This window comes from Hypanus sabinus, chromosome 6 (assembly GCF_030144855.1).
Source record: "Hypanus sabinus isolate sHypSab1 chromosome 6, sHypSab1.hap1, whole genome shotgun sequence".
NCBI classification, from domain to species: Eukaryota; Metazoa; Chordata; class Chondrichthyes; order Myliobatiformes; family Dasyatidae; genus Hypanus; species Hypanus sabinus.
Genome location: NC_082711.1, coordinates 81,575,271 through 81,592,270, shown reverse-complemented (window position 1 = coordinate 81,592,270; position 17,000 = coordinate 81,575,271). Strand labels below are relative to the sequence as shown.

General features: G+C 44.1%; 1 long non-coding RNA gene across 1 annotated transcript; it reads right to left on the bottom strand.

Annotated features, from left to right (window-relative positions):
* Nucleotides 1-4,137: 4,137 nt before the first annotated feature.
* LOC132395027 (uncharacterized) lies at nt 4,138-16,626 on the bottom strand. The gene is made up of 4 exons (XR_009512494.1): nt 16,314-16,626; nt 11,779-11,950; nt 9,043-9,102; nt 4,138-4,524 (listed from the first exon to the last, which is right to left on the bottom strand). It is a non-coding gene; the product is annotated as an uncharacterized LOC132395027 (long non-coding RNA).
* Between the last annotated feature and the right edge of the window lie 374 nt (nt 16,627-17,000).

The window sequence follows — 17,000 nt, the reverse complement described above, 5'->3', positions numbered from 1 at the left end:
CCAAGATTGATGTAAACCTCACTGGTCCATAATTCCTAGGATTATCCCTGATACCTGTCTTGAACAAAGCAGTAACATACGCAACCCTGAAGTTTTCCAAAATCATCACCGATTGTAGAGCAATCTCTTCCTATAGTAATCTGTAGTCTGGTCCTGGGGACTTGTCTATCCAAATGATCTTCAAAAGTTCCAAAACACACTCTTTCTTAATTTCGACATGTTCCAGCATATTAGCTTGTTCTACACTGATCTCACAGTTGTCAGGGTTCCTCTCACTGCTGAATACTGAATCAGAGTACTCATTCAGGTCTTCCCCGACCACACTAATCGCATTCTCCCTCTCATTGTGATTTGCTGTTTATCACACGTCACCCGAGCCGAAAAGCTGAAATTACTCGGACAACGCTGGAAACGCTCAGCAAGTAGAAGGAGAATCAGAGTGAACTCTTCAGGTCCATGACACTTTGTCTTTGGATCTGAAACATTGACTCTATTCTCAGGCCACAGGTGTGGCCTGACCTGCTGGTTTCCCCATCATTTTACTGTTCTCGCTAGAAGTTAGGAAGCTTGTTCAGAAACACACTCCTTCCTTTTTTGTTTTGTCTTAACTTGCGGCATTTCATTGGATATACCACTTGATCTTAACTACACTGCCCTGGACTTCATAGTGGATGAGCCAAGGAGTTTATCTATTGATTAGTGAATTATTTAATTCATATTTATATTTGCACTGTTAGTTTTCTGAATATGAGTTGTTTGTCAGTCTTTGTGTGAAATTTTTCATTGATTCGATTGTAACCTTTTGTTTTGCTGTAAATGCCTGCATGAAGATGAATCTCCGGGTTGTGTATGCACATCGATAAAAAATTTATTTTGAACTTAGAACTTCAGAGTTCATCCCAAGAAAACTTTGGACAGATTTTTTTCTTCACTTTGAACCTGGGAGTAAAGTGGGGAGGAAATACAGGCTAAGCAGAGGACTCAGGTCTGCTGTCTTTCCCATAGAGAGCCTGACTCTCTCATGAAGTAATGGTGACAGTCTACTCCTGGGTGAGCTTGGATATGAACTCATGATTGCTTTAACTTACGGTGAAGGCAGAGAATGGATCAGTCGTTCCTAGGTCACATCTAGGAGAGGCTTAGTCTGTCTTGTCTGATGGAAACTGGGGACATGATTGAGGTATATAATATTATGAGAGGTATAGACAGGGTCCAAGTAGCTGTTTGCATGTGATATGGCTACACCCCAGTACACCATATCGACAGGCAGGCTAAACCAGGTGAGGGCAGCCAAGGAGCCTCATGTCCCGGTGACATACAAAGACATTTTTGGTGGACTGGAAGGATGAAATCAACAGTGAGATCTAACGCCAGGAAGGCAGTTCTGCAATGCTTCGTGGAGAGCAGCAAGCACAATATTGCACAGAAGACGTCAAAGACATCTATAACAACCAAGGAAGAGTCCTGTTGTGATGAGGACTCATACCACTGGACCCAGACTTCCAAGGCCGAGAGAGTGGAACAGCCCCAGTACAATGACTTTTCCACTTCTAAAAGCTCTTCCACACAGGTTTCTTCATGCAATTTGCATTAGATGAACAGCACAAATCTAACTATCGTTGTCAGATACAACAGACAAACAGATCAATTGATCAATCAATAAGGGTGCAGGAGATGGTTTCCCACACCAGAGGTAAGTAAAACCAGAGGACTTAAATCTGAGGCCACATGTTAATGATCCAGAGTGGATTTGTAAGCACTGGGAAGTATGGATAATGTATGAGCAACATTTGATGGATCTGGGCCCTTTCAGAGAATGAGGGATGGGGGGAATCTTATTGAAACCTTTCAAATATTGAAAGGCCTGGGTAGAGTGGATAGAGTGTACAGAGTGGATACAGAGAGAATGTTTCCAATAGTTGGGGAGTCTAGGACCAAAGGGCACAGGCTTAGAATACAATGATGTCCCTTTAGAACAGAGATGAGGAAGATTATTTTTTAGCCATAAAGAGGGTGATGAATCTGTGGGATTCACTTCAACAGACAGCTCTAGAGACTAAGTCTGGGAGAGAGGTGTAGGCAGAGTCACAAAACATCCCGAAGAGAACTTGAATTGCCGAGACAGTGGAGGCTACATGTTGGGTGATGGAAAATAGGATTAACACAGAAGGCTCAATGTGGATGAGATGGGCCAAAAGGCCTATTTCCATGCTGTATGACTGTGACTATTCACATAATGGATAGATAAATCATCTGTTGGCCCTGATGCTGACCCAGTAACAGGGCAATCTGAACAAGTACATGGATAGGATTCACAATCCGTACTGGAAAGTCAAAATTCAAAGTTAAGCTTATTATCAAATTATGTCTGTGTCACTGTTTACCACCTTGAGATTCATTTTCTTGCAGGTATTTAAAAGAAAATAAAGAAATACATCAGAATTAATGGAACTCTATTCACAATCAAACAGTTGATGTGCAAAAGAATTTCCCTATTGAAGATTTCACAGGGCGTTGGGAACCAGAGCCCCAGGTCAGTGAGAGAAGGATTGGATCAGAAGGCAGATGTCAGGGAAAGTGTTGAAAGGCAAAATTGAAATAACAGGTATGATGGATCGGATAGTTTGAAGTGTGTATATTTCAATTCTAGGAGTATTGTGGGTAATGGTGATGAGATGAGACCATAGATCAGTACATGAAACTACAATATTACAGCCATTACTGAAACTTGGTTGAGAGAAGGTCAGGAGTGGGTGATTAATATACCAGGTTTTTGAAGGTTTAGAAAAGATAGAGACTAGGAGGAGGTAAAGGGGGTGGGGGAGTTAGTTGCACGACTATTCAGCTGCACTTATATGAGGCATAATGGAGGAGTGAGACACTGAGTCCATTTGGACAGTTAGAGTGCGAGTATGCGGGCAGTGGGCAAAATAACCCTCTAGTGTTTGTGGATCTCGTACTGGAGATGCCTATCACTTCACCCTGCCACTTTGTTTTTGGCCCACGCTGTCATCACCTCAGTCCCCGACTTGCCTTTATTGGGATCTTCCTCCTCATTAACCTCCATTCTGGAGTCTAAGTTAAAATGGTGAAGTTATTGCTTATGGATAGTGTTTTGGATTTGGGTTTTTTTGTAGGGACTGGGTGCTGTGATCTGGGGGTTGTGCAGCAGCTAATTGAGGGGTGTTGTGGGGAGGGACCAGCCCGAGTATAGAGTTAGGTAATGGGGGTTGAGGATTCACGGCGAAGGGAGGTGGGGTGGGGTGGCAAATGGCATTGCGGGGAGGGGGGTTTGGGCCCTTGCAGTAGGGGGGAGGACTGGAATAGGAGCCTAGCTGCTGGTGATATTGGGTGAATTTGGCCCCTTGATGGCTTGGGTTTATGGGGGTGTGTAGCAGGGTTGGAGATGTTAGGGTTAGGGCTGATGCTGGGGTGGGGTGCAAGAGGGGATGGTGGGGTCGGTGTCACGTAAACTCCTTTTTGGGGACTGGCTTGTGTTATTTGGGGTGCTGTCTGGTTTAGTTATGCTGAGAGCATGGATCAGTACATGAAGCTACGATGTCCCCAGGGTCTGGAGGGATTCACCCCAAGTTATTGAAAAGGGCCCTTGACCAGAATCTTTGTGTCCACTTTACCCACAGGTGAAGTCCTGGAGGACTGATAGGTGGCTATTGTTGTGCCTTTATTTATGAAGGGAACATTGGAAATTCCTGGAAATACAGTCCAGTGAGTCTCACGTCAGTTGCAGGGAAATTGCTGGAGAATATTCTTAGGGATGGGATGTGTGAGAATCTAAAAACCCATGGCCTAATTGGGGAAGCCAGCACAGCATTCTGCAGTAGGGTCGTGGATGTTGTTTACATGGATTTCAATGGGGTGTTTGACAAAGTCTTTCATGAGAGGCTAATCCAGAAGATTAAGATGCATGGGACCTGTGGCGAATTGGCTGTTTGGATTCAGAATTTACATGCGCATAGACGACCGAGGGTGTTGTTTGAAGGGATTTATTCAAACTAGAGGACTGTAATTAGTAGAGTTCCACAGGGATCTGTGCTGAGACCTCTGCTGTTTGCTATGTGTATAAATGACCTGGATGAAAATGTACTTGGGTTGCTTAGTAAATTGGCGGATTTGTGGATCGTGTAGAAGACTGGCGTAGGATATAGCGTGATATGGATCAGTTGCGGATATGGGCAGAGAAATGGCAGATGGAGTACCCAGGTAAATGTGAGGTGTTGCACCTCGTTAGGGCAAATGCAAGGAGACAGTATCTAATGTCTGTGCTCTTGAATTCATCAAGCACAACATTTATTGATGCAATCAATTTTAAACTTGTACATTATATGTGCATTATTCAGAGAGTAAACTAATAGAATAAGCTCAGAGACATGGCTCTAGCTGATGATCGATTTCATTTTGACTCAGTTAAAGCGTCCATGAATCACTGATTGAAGCATCATGGAAGATTGAAGATTGTCACCATCCAGACTTTAGATGATTGTAGACCTCTGGGTAATTCCCAATCTATAACACAAGATCAGAAAAATTCACTTGTTACCTAAAGCTTGGTGCCTTAAAAAGTGGAATACAATCAACATTTAATGTTGAATAGGATAGAAACCACAATTCAGAGAGGTTTGGAAACAAGAAGAAGTAGTTTATGATAAAGGTTAAATTGTGCCAAAGCTTGAAATATGAGATAGCAATAAATAAAAGCCTGCAAGCGGACCACCACCTTGTCAATGGGTTTGGAGGCCTATGTGGCTCAATGAGCCGAAGATCGATGTTGGCTGGAGTCAGGGCTTTAAGCTTTGTCTTTGGTAGCATCAGCCGTACCAAAGAAGTCAAAGATAGAGGCCAGAATAAGAGAGGTCCATGGGTTCTAGGGGTTCAGGAATTCAGCTCAGCAATAACAACTCTGACTGGTAAAACAAAACTGTTCCCGAAACAGCAATGAAGAGTGTGACGGTATTCCTGAGTCTCCACATGGGATGCGTACCAGACAGCAGTGAAAATCAAGAGGAAGCTACTGATATGATGAAGGAAGCCCTGAACACGGCCAAAGAAGGAGGACCTTTATTGCTGCCCTAAACACCAGTAGTGTAATGGACAGAAAATATAAATTAAACAGTTGCACTTGGACTTCTGGCATTGTTCTTTTTCAAATAATAGAACAGTACAGCACATTATAGGCCCTTCGGCCCACAATGTTGTGCCGACCCTCAAACCCTGCCTCCCATATAACCCCCCACCTTAAATTCCTCCATATACCTGTCTAGAAGTCTCTTAAACTTCACTAGTGTATCTGCCTCCACCACTGACTCAGGCAGTGCATTCCACGCACCAACCGCTCTCTGAGTAAAAAACCTTCCTCTAATATCCCCCTTGAACTTCCCTCCCCTTACCTTAAAGCCATGTCCTCTTGTACTGAGCAGTGGTGCCCTGGGGAAGAGGCGCTGTCTATCCACTCTATCTATTCCTCTTAATATCTCGTACATCTCTATCATGCCTCCTCTCACCCTCCTTCTCTCCAAAGAATAAAACTCTAGCTCCCTCAATCTCTGATCATAATCCATACTCTCTAAACCAGGCAGCATCCTGGTAAATCTCCTCTGTACCTTTTCCAATGCTTTCACATCCTTCCTATAGTGAGGCAACCAGAAATGGACACAATACTCCAAGTGTGGCCTAACCAGAGTTTTATTGAGCTGCATCATTACATCATGACTCTTAAATTCTGTCCCTCGACTTATGAAAACTAACACCCCATAAGCTTTCTTAACTACCCTATCTACTTGTGAGGCAACTTTCAGGGATCTGTGGACATGTACCCCCAGATCCGTCTGCTCCTCCACACTACCAAGTATCCTGCCATTTACTTTGTACTCTGCCTTGGAGTTTGTCCTTCCAAAGTGTACCACCTCACACTTCTCCAGGTTGAACTCCACCTGCCACTTGTCAGCCCACTTCTGCATCCTATCAATGTCTCTCTGCAATCTTCGACAATCCTCTACATTATCTACAACTCCACCAACCTTTGTGTCGTCTGCAAACTTGCCAACCCAATCTTCTACCCCCACTTCTAGGTCGTTAATAAAAATCATGAAAAGAAGAGGTCTCAGAACAGATCCTTGTGGGACACCACTAGTCACAACCTTCCAATCTGAATGTACTTCCTCCACCACAACTCTCTGCCTTCTGCAGGCAAGCCAATTCTGAATACACCTGGCCAAACTTCCCTGGATCCCATGTCTTCTGACTTTCTGAATAAGCCTACCGTGTGGAACCTTGTCAAATGCCTTACTAAAATCCATGCAGTTCACATCCACTGCACTACCTTCATCTATATGCCTAGTCACCTCCTCAAAGAATTCTATCAGGCTTATTAGACACAATCTGCCCTTCACAAAGCCATGCTGACTGTCCCTGATCAGACCATGATTCTCTAAATGCCCATAGATTCTATCTCTAAGAACCTTTTCCAACAGCTTTCCCACAACAGACATAAGGCTCACTGGTCTATAATTACCTGGACTATCCCTACTACTTTTTTGAACAAGGGGACAACATTCACCTCCCTCCAATCCTCCAGTACCATTCCCGTAGACAATGAGGACATAAAGATCCTAGTCAGAGGCTCAGCAATCTCTTCCCTCACCTCATGGAGCAGCCTGGGGAATATTCCGTCAAGCCCCAGGGACTTACCCGTCCTAATGTATTTTAACAACTCCAACACCTCCTCTCCCTTAATTACAACATGCTCCAGAACATCAACCTCACTCATATTGTCCTCACCGTCATCAAGTTCCCTCTCATTGGTGAATACCAAAGAGAAGTATTCATTGAGGACCTTGCTCACTTCCACAGCCTCCAGGCACATCTTCCCACCTTTATCTCTAATCGGTCCTACCTTCACTCCTGTCATCCTTTTGTTCTTCACATAATTGAAGTATGCCTTGGGGTTTTCCTTTACCCTTCTCACCAAGGCCTTCTCATGCTCCCTTCTTGCTCTTCTCAGCCCCTTCTTAAGCTCCTTTCTTGCTACCCTATATTCCTCAATAGACCCATCTGATCCTTGCTTCCTAAACCTCATATATGCTGCCTTCTTCCACCTGACTAGATTTTCCACCTTTCTTGTCACCCATGGTTCCTTCACCCTACCATTCTTTATCTTCCTCACCGGGACAAATTTATCCCTAACATCCTGCAAGAGATCCTTAAACATCGACCACATGTCCATAGCACATTTCCCTGCAAAAACATCATCCCAATTCACACCCACAAGTTCTAGCCTTATAGCCTCATAATTTGCCCTCCCCCAATTAAAAATTTTCCTGACCTCTCTGATTCTATCCTTTTCCATGATAATGCTAAAAGCCTGGGAGCAGTGGATCTGGCTTTACTCCATGCACTTCTTTCACTGCTCTATCACTCCAGGTCCCATCCCCCTTGCAAATTAGTTTAAACCCTCCTGAACCATGCTAGCAAACCTACCTACAAGGATATTTCTCCCCCTCAACTTCAGGTGCAACCCATGCAATCTGTACAGGTCCCAACTTCCCCAGAAGAGATGCCAATGATCCAAAAATCTAAAACCCTGCCCCCTGCACCAACTCCTCAGCCACGCATTCAACTGCCACCTCCTCCAATTCTTACCATCACTATCACATAGCACTGGCAGCAATCCTGAGAATGCCACCCTTGAGGTCCTGTTCTTCAGCCTTCTGCCTAGTTCCCGAAACTCACACTTCAGGACCTCATCCCTCTTCCTGTTTATGTTGTTGGTACCAACATGTATCACGACTTCTGGTTGCTTTCCCTCTCGTACCAGGATGTCATGTACCTGGTCAGAGACATCCCCGACCCTGGCACCCAGAAGGCAACAAACCATGTGGGTGTCCTTCTCACGTCCACAAAATCTCCTGTCTGCTCCCCTGACTATAGAGTCTCCAATGACGACAGCTCTCCTCTTCTCCGTCCCACCCTTCTGCACCACAGGGTCAGACTCAGTGCTATAGGCCCTGCCACTGTGGCTCACACCTGGTCGGTTGTCCTCACCAACAGCATCCAGGACGGTAAACTTATTATTCAGGGGAATGGCTTCGGGGTGCTCTGCTCTACCTGTCTACTCTCCTTCGCTTTCCCCCCTCGGACTGTCACCCAACAGCCTCCTTCCGGCAGCCTAGGTGTGAGTACCTCCCTGTAGCTCTCATCTGTGACTGCCTCATTCTCCCTTATGAGTTGAAGGTCATCCAGCTGCTGCTCCACATTCCTCACACGGTCTTCCAGATCGCCCAGCCGCAAGCACTTCTGGCAGATGTGACTCTGCAGGAGAGGGGAGATCCCCCAAGACTGCCACATCTCACAGGAGAGGCACATCACCGTCTCAGGAGGCATTGTAAAGACTAACTGAGAACAAGCTCGTCCTCCACCTCTTCTCATCGAAGCCTCTCGAGTCTAAGCCTCAAATCTCCACTCCTTCACTGGCCCACTCACTCACTGGTCGCTTTCCACAGGCCAATGATATTTCACGGCTGGTGTGGGGATGTAGCAAATTGAAGTCCTTAATTACACAGGAGAGGGAAACATCTGGAGTTTACTCTAATGTCATGGTGATCATCCTCATATCATCAGTCGTGTGCTCTGGATCATGCACCAGGAAATGCTGATGGATTTTTGCCAGACACACACCCTCACACCTTGCAGATATAAATATCATATTTCTGGAGATTTATTTCTTCAGCATCGGCTTGGGTTATAAATGAGACCAGATGCAATCGGAAAGGAAGATGGGTTGTTTTCTCTGGAGCACTAGAGCCAGAGGGGAGATCAGATAAAGGTTTATAAGATTATAAGAGGCATAGATAGAGTAGACAGGGTGTATCTGTTGCCCAGGGTTGAAATCTCAAATTGCAAAGGGCATGCATTGAAAGTGAGAAGGCGTGGGTTCAAAGGGCATGTGAGGGATAGGGTTTTTACTCAGAGAGTGGTGGATGACTGGAATACACTGTTCTTAATAGCTCTTAACAGATCTTTACTTACCAAAATGTCTCCCAGAGAGTTACTTGAGAATTTAAAATCTGGAGTTAAAGACAAGTATTCCTGTAAATTGACAAGAAACAAAGAATAGTGAATTCAAAATACAGCTCAGTTATCTCAGACCATTGGCCTCATTGCCATGGAAGAATTCCTAAGCATGTTCTCCAGAGTGCTGTTGGAGGAAAAAGAGTTGAGGTATGAGGATAGGTGACATAAAGTAGTTGAGAGAATGACGCACACCAATCCTCATGGAGGGATCAGAAATGGAGTGAGGGAGCAATTTAAAGTTTCTGGGTGTTAGTATATCCGAGGACCTAACCTGGACCCAACATATCGATGCAGCTATAAAGAAGGTAAGATGACAGCTATATTTCAACAGGAGTTTGAGGAAATTTGGATTGTCACCAAAAACACTCCTCGCAATTTTCTGCAGATGTACCAAGGTGAGCATTCAAACTGGCTGCATCACCATCTGGGATGGGAGGGTTACCGCGCCGGTTTGAAGTAAGCACCAGAGCATTGTAAAATTAATCAGCTCCATCGCAGGCACTAGCCTCTGTAGCATCCAGGACATCCTCAAGGTGGTGTCCATCATTAAGGACCACCACTGAGGACATGCCCTCTGCTCGAATTGCTACCATCGGAAGGGAGGTACAGAAGCCTGAAGGCACACACTCAGTGATTCAGGAACGGCTTCTTCCCCTCTGCCATCTGATTTCTGAATCAACATTGAACCATGAACACCACTTCACTACCTTTTTGCTTCCCATTTTTTTGTACTACTTATTTATTTTAACCAGTTAATATATATATGTACACACTACTGTATATATATTTACTGTCATTTGCAGTTTTCTTCTTTCTCTCCATTACCATGCAAGCATTGCACTGCTCCCACAAAATTAGCAAATTCCACAATTTATGCTGATGATATCAAACCTGATTTTGATGTGATATTATCAATCCATTTCAGAAAACAGGATTAGCCTGTTTCACCAACCAACGTAGTTCAATGGTTGGTCTCGGCCTTCACTAGATCTATCCACGGTGTTCCTTGTCTAAAAGCCACAGCAAATTTAATTATTTTTAATGGTACAGGCATCTGCCTCTCCCACATTTCCAGCACTTCCCTTTCTTCTAACGTCATACTTCAACTTGTCGCCGACACTACTGTCGTCGGCTGAATCAAAGGCGGTAACGAGTCAGCATATCAGATTGAAAATCTGGCTGAGTGGTGCCACAACAACCTCTTGCTCAGTGGCAACAAGACCAAGGAGATGACTATGGACTTCGGGAAGAAGAATTAGCAGGTCCATCAGCCAGTCCTCATTGGGGGTCAGAGGTGGAGTGGGCAGCAACTTCTAATTCCTCGGTGTTGCAATTTTGGAGGATCTGTCCTGGGTTCAGCATGTAAGGACCATTACACAGAAAGCATGGCAGCGCCTATACTTGCTTGGAAGTTTGACAAAATTCAGCATATCATCTGAAACTTTGAGAAATTTCTCTAGATGTGTGTCGAGAGTATATTGACTGGTTGCATCATGGCCTATTATGGAAGCACCAATGCCATTGTATGGAAAAATCTCCAAGAAGTAATGGATATGGCTCAGTCCGCCATGGGTAAACCCTCCCCACCACTGAACACAGGAAAGAATTTGGCACCAGTTCTCAATATTTAGTTTGACTAGTCAGCTCTTTAGGAATTAGTACCTCCATGTTCCACCCAAGCCACCTCTCACCTGACTTGTGCACTAATCAAAGTATCTGCTCAATGAATAAATCCTGGAGCATCATGGGAGCATTTTCACTGCAAGATCTGCACAGTTTTCGATAACTGTCCGTAGTAACTATCCGTGGGAAATTTGTAATTGACAATATTTCCAGCACTGCCAGTGAGGCCTGCCTCGATTCACATTCATTTATTGTGTCCAATCAATCCCATCTCCCATTCCTTCCTATTCCAGTCAATTGACTTTTTAAAATATATACTTGCTACTGCAAAAGGACTTTTTTGCATATGCGTATGGCATTATTTAATGTATAGCAAATGTATAATCTATATTCTGTGTGCTGTCTGTCCCTTCATCCTTGTGATGCTGTTGTATGCAAATTTTTCTTTGTATTTTACCTGTACTTCATCAAACATCTGTTCATTACAATAAACTCAACTTGACGGGGATGTTCATGTTTCATATGCTCAATATCTTCAAAAAATAGATGTTCTACATTAAATAAAATGTTGTTTGGAATATTAATGATCTGACACATTTGAATTAGTCAGGGGCCCATAGCATCATTCAGGATCCCCTGCCACACATCTCACAATCCTTGACCCATAATCCTCAAGATGGAGGCACTGGAGCTTGAGGACTACGACTGCCAGACTGGGTAACAGCTTCTCCTATTAGGTTACAAAGCCAAGGAATGCCCTGTCACCACCCACGTCGTCACAGGACTGTGTTATTTACTGTTTGACTATTTTTTGTGCCACACACTGCATGCATTGTGACTAATATTCTAGTAATTTATTTGCGGTAATATTTTGTTTTATGTGCTGTTTGTGACAAACATTTTGTCACTGCACCGAGATCCAGAGGAATGTTGTTTCGTTTGATGGTATATTTGTGCAGATGACAAGAAAATTGTACTTGAACTTGAGTTAATGAATCTGTTCAATTGTTGGAATTACAGATGATTAACAATGCACAAAGTTAAAGAAATGAAGGTAAATCAACTCACCATCGCAGTCTCTGCTTGATTCTCATCTCCAATGCCTCTTACATAGACAAAATATGGCCTTCTTTGGGCTTTGGAAAACTCAGGGTTAACAATCAGCAGGAGAAACACCAGGAAGACAAGTGTTTTTTTGGAAGGCCATTGTCTGGTAGAAGAGATCCCATTTTTGAGAGCTCTGGGAAAGAGAACAGAAAGACATTGAAACCTTACGGATATTGAAATACCGAGATAGAGTTGATGTAGAGAGGATGTTTCCTGTGGTGGGCAAATCTAGAACCAGAGGGCACAGCCTCGGAGTAGAAGGATGTCCCTTTAGAACAGGGATGAGGAGGAATCTCGTGAGCCAGAGCAGGTCAATCGATGAACTTCGTTGCCACAAATGGCTGTGAAGGTGAAGTAACATTCTTCATTGGACACATTCTTCATTAATAAGGTTGTCAAAGGTTCCAGGGTGAAGGGAGGCGAATGGGTTTGAGAGTGATAATAAATCAGTCAAGATGCAATGGTGAAGCAGACTCGGTGGGCCCGGATGGCCTGAATCTGTTCCTATGACTTCTGGAAGCTACAAATCAAGAAGTAGAATATTTCTGACACCTGAGGATACAGGTGAACTGAATACAGACATATTATTGTATCACAACAAAGATTTATCTTTGGAGAGCTGGGTCAGCAAACCAGCTCAGTTTGAAAGCCATTGCTGTATTTTTGTAGTTTAAGTAGAGCATGTTCAATTACAGCCAACATTATATTTGTGTGGAATTCAGTTCCCATACTTGTACAATCAGATACCTCTCTGAAGATATTTGATTATCTGCAACAGTACAATGTCTGGTAGCCTTTTGGAATGTAAAGACTGCTTTAGGACACTTTTCCATTGTGGATAAAATAATATCAAAAATGTGATTCTCTTTTTAATGATGGTGTTTTAGTTTCTATTCCATGTGAGCTGCAAGCTCCTCTCCTGCTGAGTATGCTGAGCTTGTTTATATAATTTATCATGTTGTATTCCATTTCCCTGATGTTGCTTCTGTGCTGAGTTCTTAACAGTTGTGTCACCCTTTTTCTGAGGCAATAGGGTGGGTCTGAGGTCCAATCCCAAATCCAGGCAGCTATTTCAATGCAGTACTGAGGGAATCCAGACTGAGATGTTACAACTCTTGGGAGATTTCCATGTTCCCGGGGATGGGTATGCAAGTTCTCCCTGGTGTTCAATCCTTTACCTTTCAATCAATGTCATTATCAAACACATTGTCATAACATCTCTGCCTGTGGGAGATTGGCTTACCAGAAACCCTGTATTTCAAAAATACATCACTAACAGAGAAATGGTTCAGGACAGCCCAAGCAGAGCACTATGCACTCAATGGCCAGTTTGTCAGGGACACCTGTGCATCTCATTACGCTTGCTAATGCCAATACCTCATTCTCCAACTGTGAGGCAGCAACTTCATGCACAAAAGCATGCAGGCATGGTCAAGAGTATTCAGATGTTGTTCACACCAAACATCAGCATTGGAGAGAAGTCTGATCTTAGAGACTTGGACCGCAAAATGAGCTTTGGTGCCAGACAGGCTGGTTTGAGTTTCTCAGAAACTGCTGAGATTTTCATGTGCAACAGTTCTCAGAGTTTACAGAGAATGGTGTGAGAAAAAAAAAACATCTGATCAGTAGCCGTTCTTTGGGTGAAAACATTTGTTTATGAATGAAGTCAGAGGAGAATGGCCAGACTGGTTAAGCTGACAGGAAGGTGATATTAAGTCAGATAACCACACGTTACATCAGTGATGTGCAGAATATCTCTGAGCATACTGCATGTCTACACAATTGTCTGTTTGTGTAGTTTAGGAAGCATTAATGACTGATGATATTGTAACAAAATTGCTCATTCTGTAAAATCTTATATGCAATCTGATAGTTACCTTGAATTAAGAAATAGCTGCTTGTAAATTGCTAAGGATTTAACCTACAACTACGAAGTGACAGTCAAGCATGTCTGTTTGCTATGACAATGCTTTGAGAACTAAGCAGAACATAGAACAATGATCAGTACGGCACAGCAAAAGGCCATTTGGCCCACAGTGCTGTGCTGAACCAGCTAAAAAGCAAATCAAAAACTCCCAAACACTAATCCCTCCTACCTACACCATGGCCAAATCCCTGCATCTTCCTTTCATCCATTTGCCTATTGAAACCTCAGTTGAAAGCCTCTTATGTATTTGCCTCTACCACCATACCAGGCAGTGCCTGTCAGGCATCTACCATACACTGAAGGAAAAAAAAACATACCCCTCACATCCCCCTTGAACCTAGCCCCTCTCATCTTAAATGCATGCTGTCTTGTATTAGATATTTCAACCCTGGGAAACACATACTCACTCTCCGATCTATCTATGCCTCTCATAATCTGGTAATCTTCTTTCAGATCACCTGTCAGTCTCCGGAGATCCAGTGGAAACAGCCCATTTATCATGCCTCTTGTGATAGCACATGCCTTCTAAAGCAGGCAGCAAGCATATTCTGCACCCTCTCTAAAACCTCCACATCCTTCAAGAATGGGGCGACCAGTACTGCACACAATGATCCAGATGCAGCCCAACTAGAGTTTTACGAAGTTGGAGCACGACCAACTGACTTTTGAACTCAATGCCTCAACTAAGAACTGCAAGCATTCTGTTTAACCAACATATCAACCTGGGTTGCTACTTTCAAAGAGCTATGAACTTGGATATCATGGTGTCTCTGTTCACCGGCACTCTGAAAGGTCCTTGTCCACAACAGCATACTGTCCTTGCATTTGCCCTACCGAAGTGCAATTCCTCACGGTTATCTGGGTCAATTCCATCTGCCATTTCCTAGCCCACATCTGCAACTGATCTATATTTTGCTGTATTTTTTGCCATTCTTCTACACTATCCACAGCTCCATCAAGCGTGGTATCATTGACAAATTTACTAACATACCCATCCACATTTTCATCCAGGCAATTACAAACAGCAGAGGTCCCTGAACAGATCCCTGTGAAGCTCCGCTATTTAGAAACCTCCAGCTCAAAATAAAGTCCCTTCAATCACTTCTTCTGTCTTCTACGCTCAAGCCAATTCAAAATCCAAACAGCCAACTCCATGCATCTTAATCTTCTGTATTAACCTCCCAATGCCTTAGTAAAATTGTTTTTCCCCCTATATATTGGGATTCAGGGAGGGGAGATGCCTGAAGCGGAGTATTCTACAATGATGCAAATAGTTTCTATTTGGATAAACATGTTTGTGAAGAGTAATCAATGCAGGGTGACCACGAGCAAGCAGTTCCTAACTTGGCGTATGCAATTGGGGATCTTACGACCTCACTGTCCCTGGAGATCAAAGCCACATATTTACACATTAAAGTGAATACTGTTGCTGCCAGGAGAAGTAAGAACTGAGACGCGCTTAATATTTCTGATCTTTCCTCTTTGCTAACATCACTCAATGTTTTGAGCTGAGCTCATTTCAAACGGGATCGGAAAGGAAGGGGGAGAAAGTCAGAATAGAAGCTGGAGGGAGGTGAGGGAGTACAAGCTGGTAGGTGATAGGTGAAACACAAGAAAGTCTGCAGATGCTGAAGATCCAAAGCAACACACACAAAATGCTGAAGGACCTCAGCAGATCAGGCACCATCTATGGAAAAGAGTAAACAGTTGATGTTTTGGTGGAAACCCTCCATCAGAACACAAAGAATTGGTCTTGTGATCACAATACTCCATTGCCCATTGGTGGTGTGGGAGGTGCAGATCCAATTCATTTATTCATTGACAGGTGGTGGGGGGGGGGGAGGGTGCTGTGCGGTCCCAGTCATAGCATGGACTTGGCCTCAAGCCGAGGAATCGACTGTTTGCAGCCATCCAGGAAGATTGCGTTTGGGGTCTCCACTGGAGTGCTGGAGGTGGTGTGGCGCTGTGCCCGTGCTTGAGTCAGTGCTGCTCACGGTGTTGGCTTGGCATAAGACATGCTGGATTGTATTTGACTTGACTCAGGGACTTGAACTACACTACTGTGCAAAGATCTTAGGCGTATACACACACACACACACACACACACACACACACACACACACACTGCCTAAGACTTTTGTAAAATACTGTAGTAATGTTATGTATTGCACTGTACTGCTGCTGCAAAAAATAATACAATTTCATGACATATGAGAGTAATGAAAGTAATGAGAGTAATGAGAGACATATGAAAGTCAATTCTGATATTGTAGACTGAGAGTGGGAAGAGGGAGAAAGGGAGGGAGAGGGAGAGGGAGAAAGATCATTGTTGGGAAAAGGGGAAGGGAGAGGGACGCTGTAGGAAGCACAAGAAAGACATTCTGCAATGACTAATGAACTAATTGCTACAAATCGAATGACCTTGCCTGGTGTCTTGGGGCGGGTACGTCGGCACCTGCACAGTCCCCCAGGCTGGCACTCTGCCACCTCTCCCACACCCATCCAGGGGCACACCACCCTCACCATTCTTTATAATGGGGGTTATCTCTGGATATTTTTACCCACTGACCATTACGCCACTGGCGTTTAGGGCAGCAATGAAGGTCTTCCATCTCCGGTGGTGTTCGTGGCTTCCTTCACCATGTCAGTGCCTTCAGTCACGCAAGTCCCGGTGGAGACTCAGGAATATCCATACTCAAGTGCAGGAGGAATCTTAATTCCTATTTTCACAAAAATTTGTTTTGCCTGTCAACATGAGTGAAACTGCAGATGGTGGAAATAAATAAAAACACTAAGTGCTGGCAGAACTCAGCAGGCCAGACAACATCTATGGGAGGAGGTAGTGACGACGTTTCAGGCCGAAACCCTTCATCAGGAGTGAAGTAACATGGGATGGTCGGGGGGGGGGGATAAGAAGTGGGGGGAGGGAAAAAGTAGAGAGTAGGAAGTGATAGGCTGGAGGGAAATGGGCTGGGGGAAGGTGGAGAATTATGGGAAATAAAAGAGTAAGAAAGGTAGGGCTGGGGGGAGATTATAGTGAGGGGGGAAAAGAGAAAGAGAACCAGACTAAAATAATAGATAGGGATGGGGGTAAGGGGGGGTGCAGGGATATCAACGGAGGTCTTTGAGTTGAATGTTCATGCTGGAAGGTAGGAGGGAGATAAGGTATTGCTCCATCGACCTGCGTGTGGCCTCATCTTGACGGTAGAGGAGGCCATGGACAGACATATCGGAGTGGGAGTGGTCTGTGGAATTG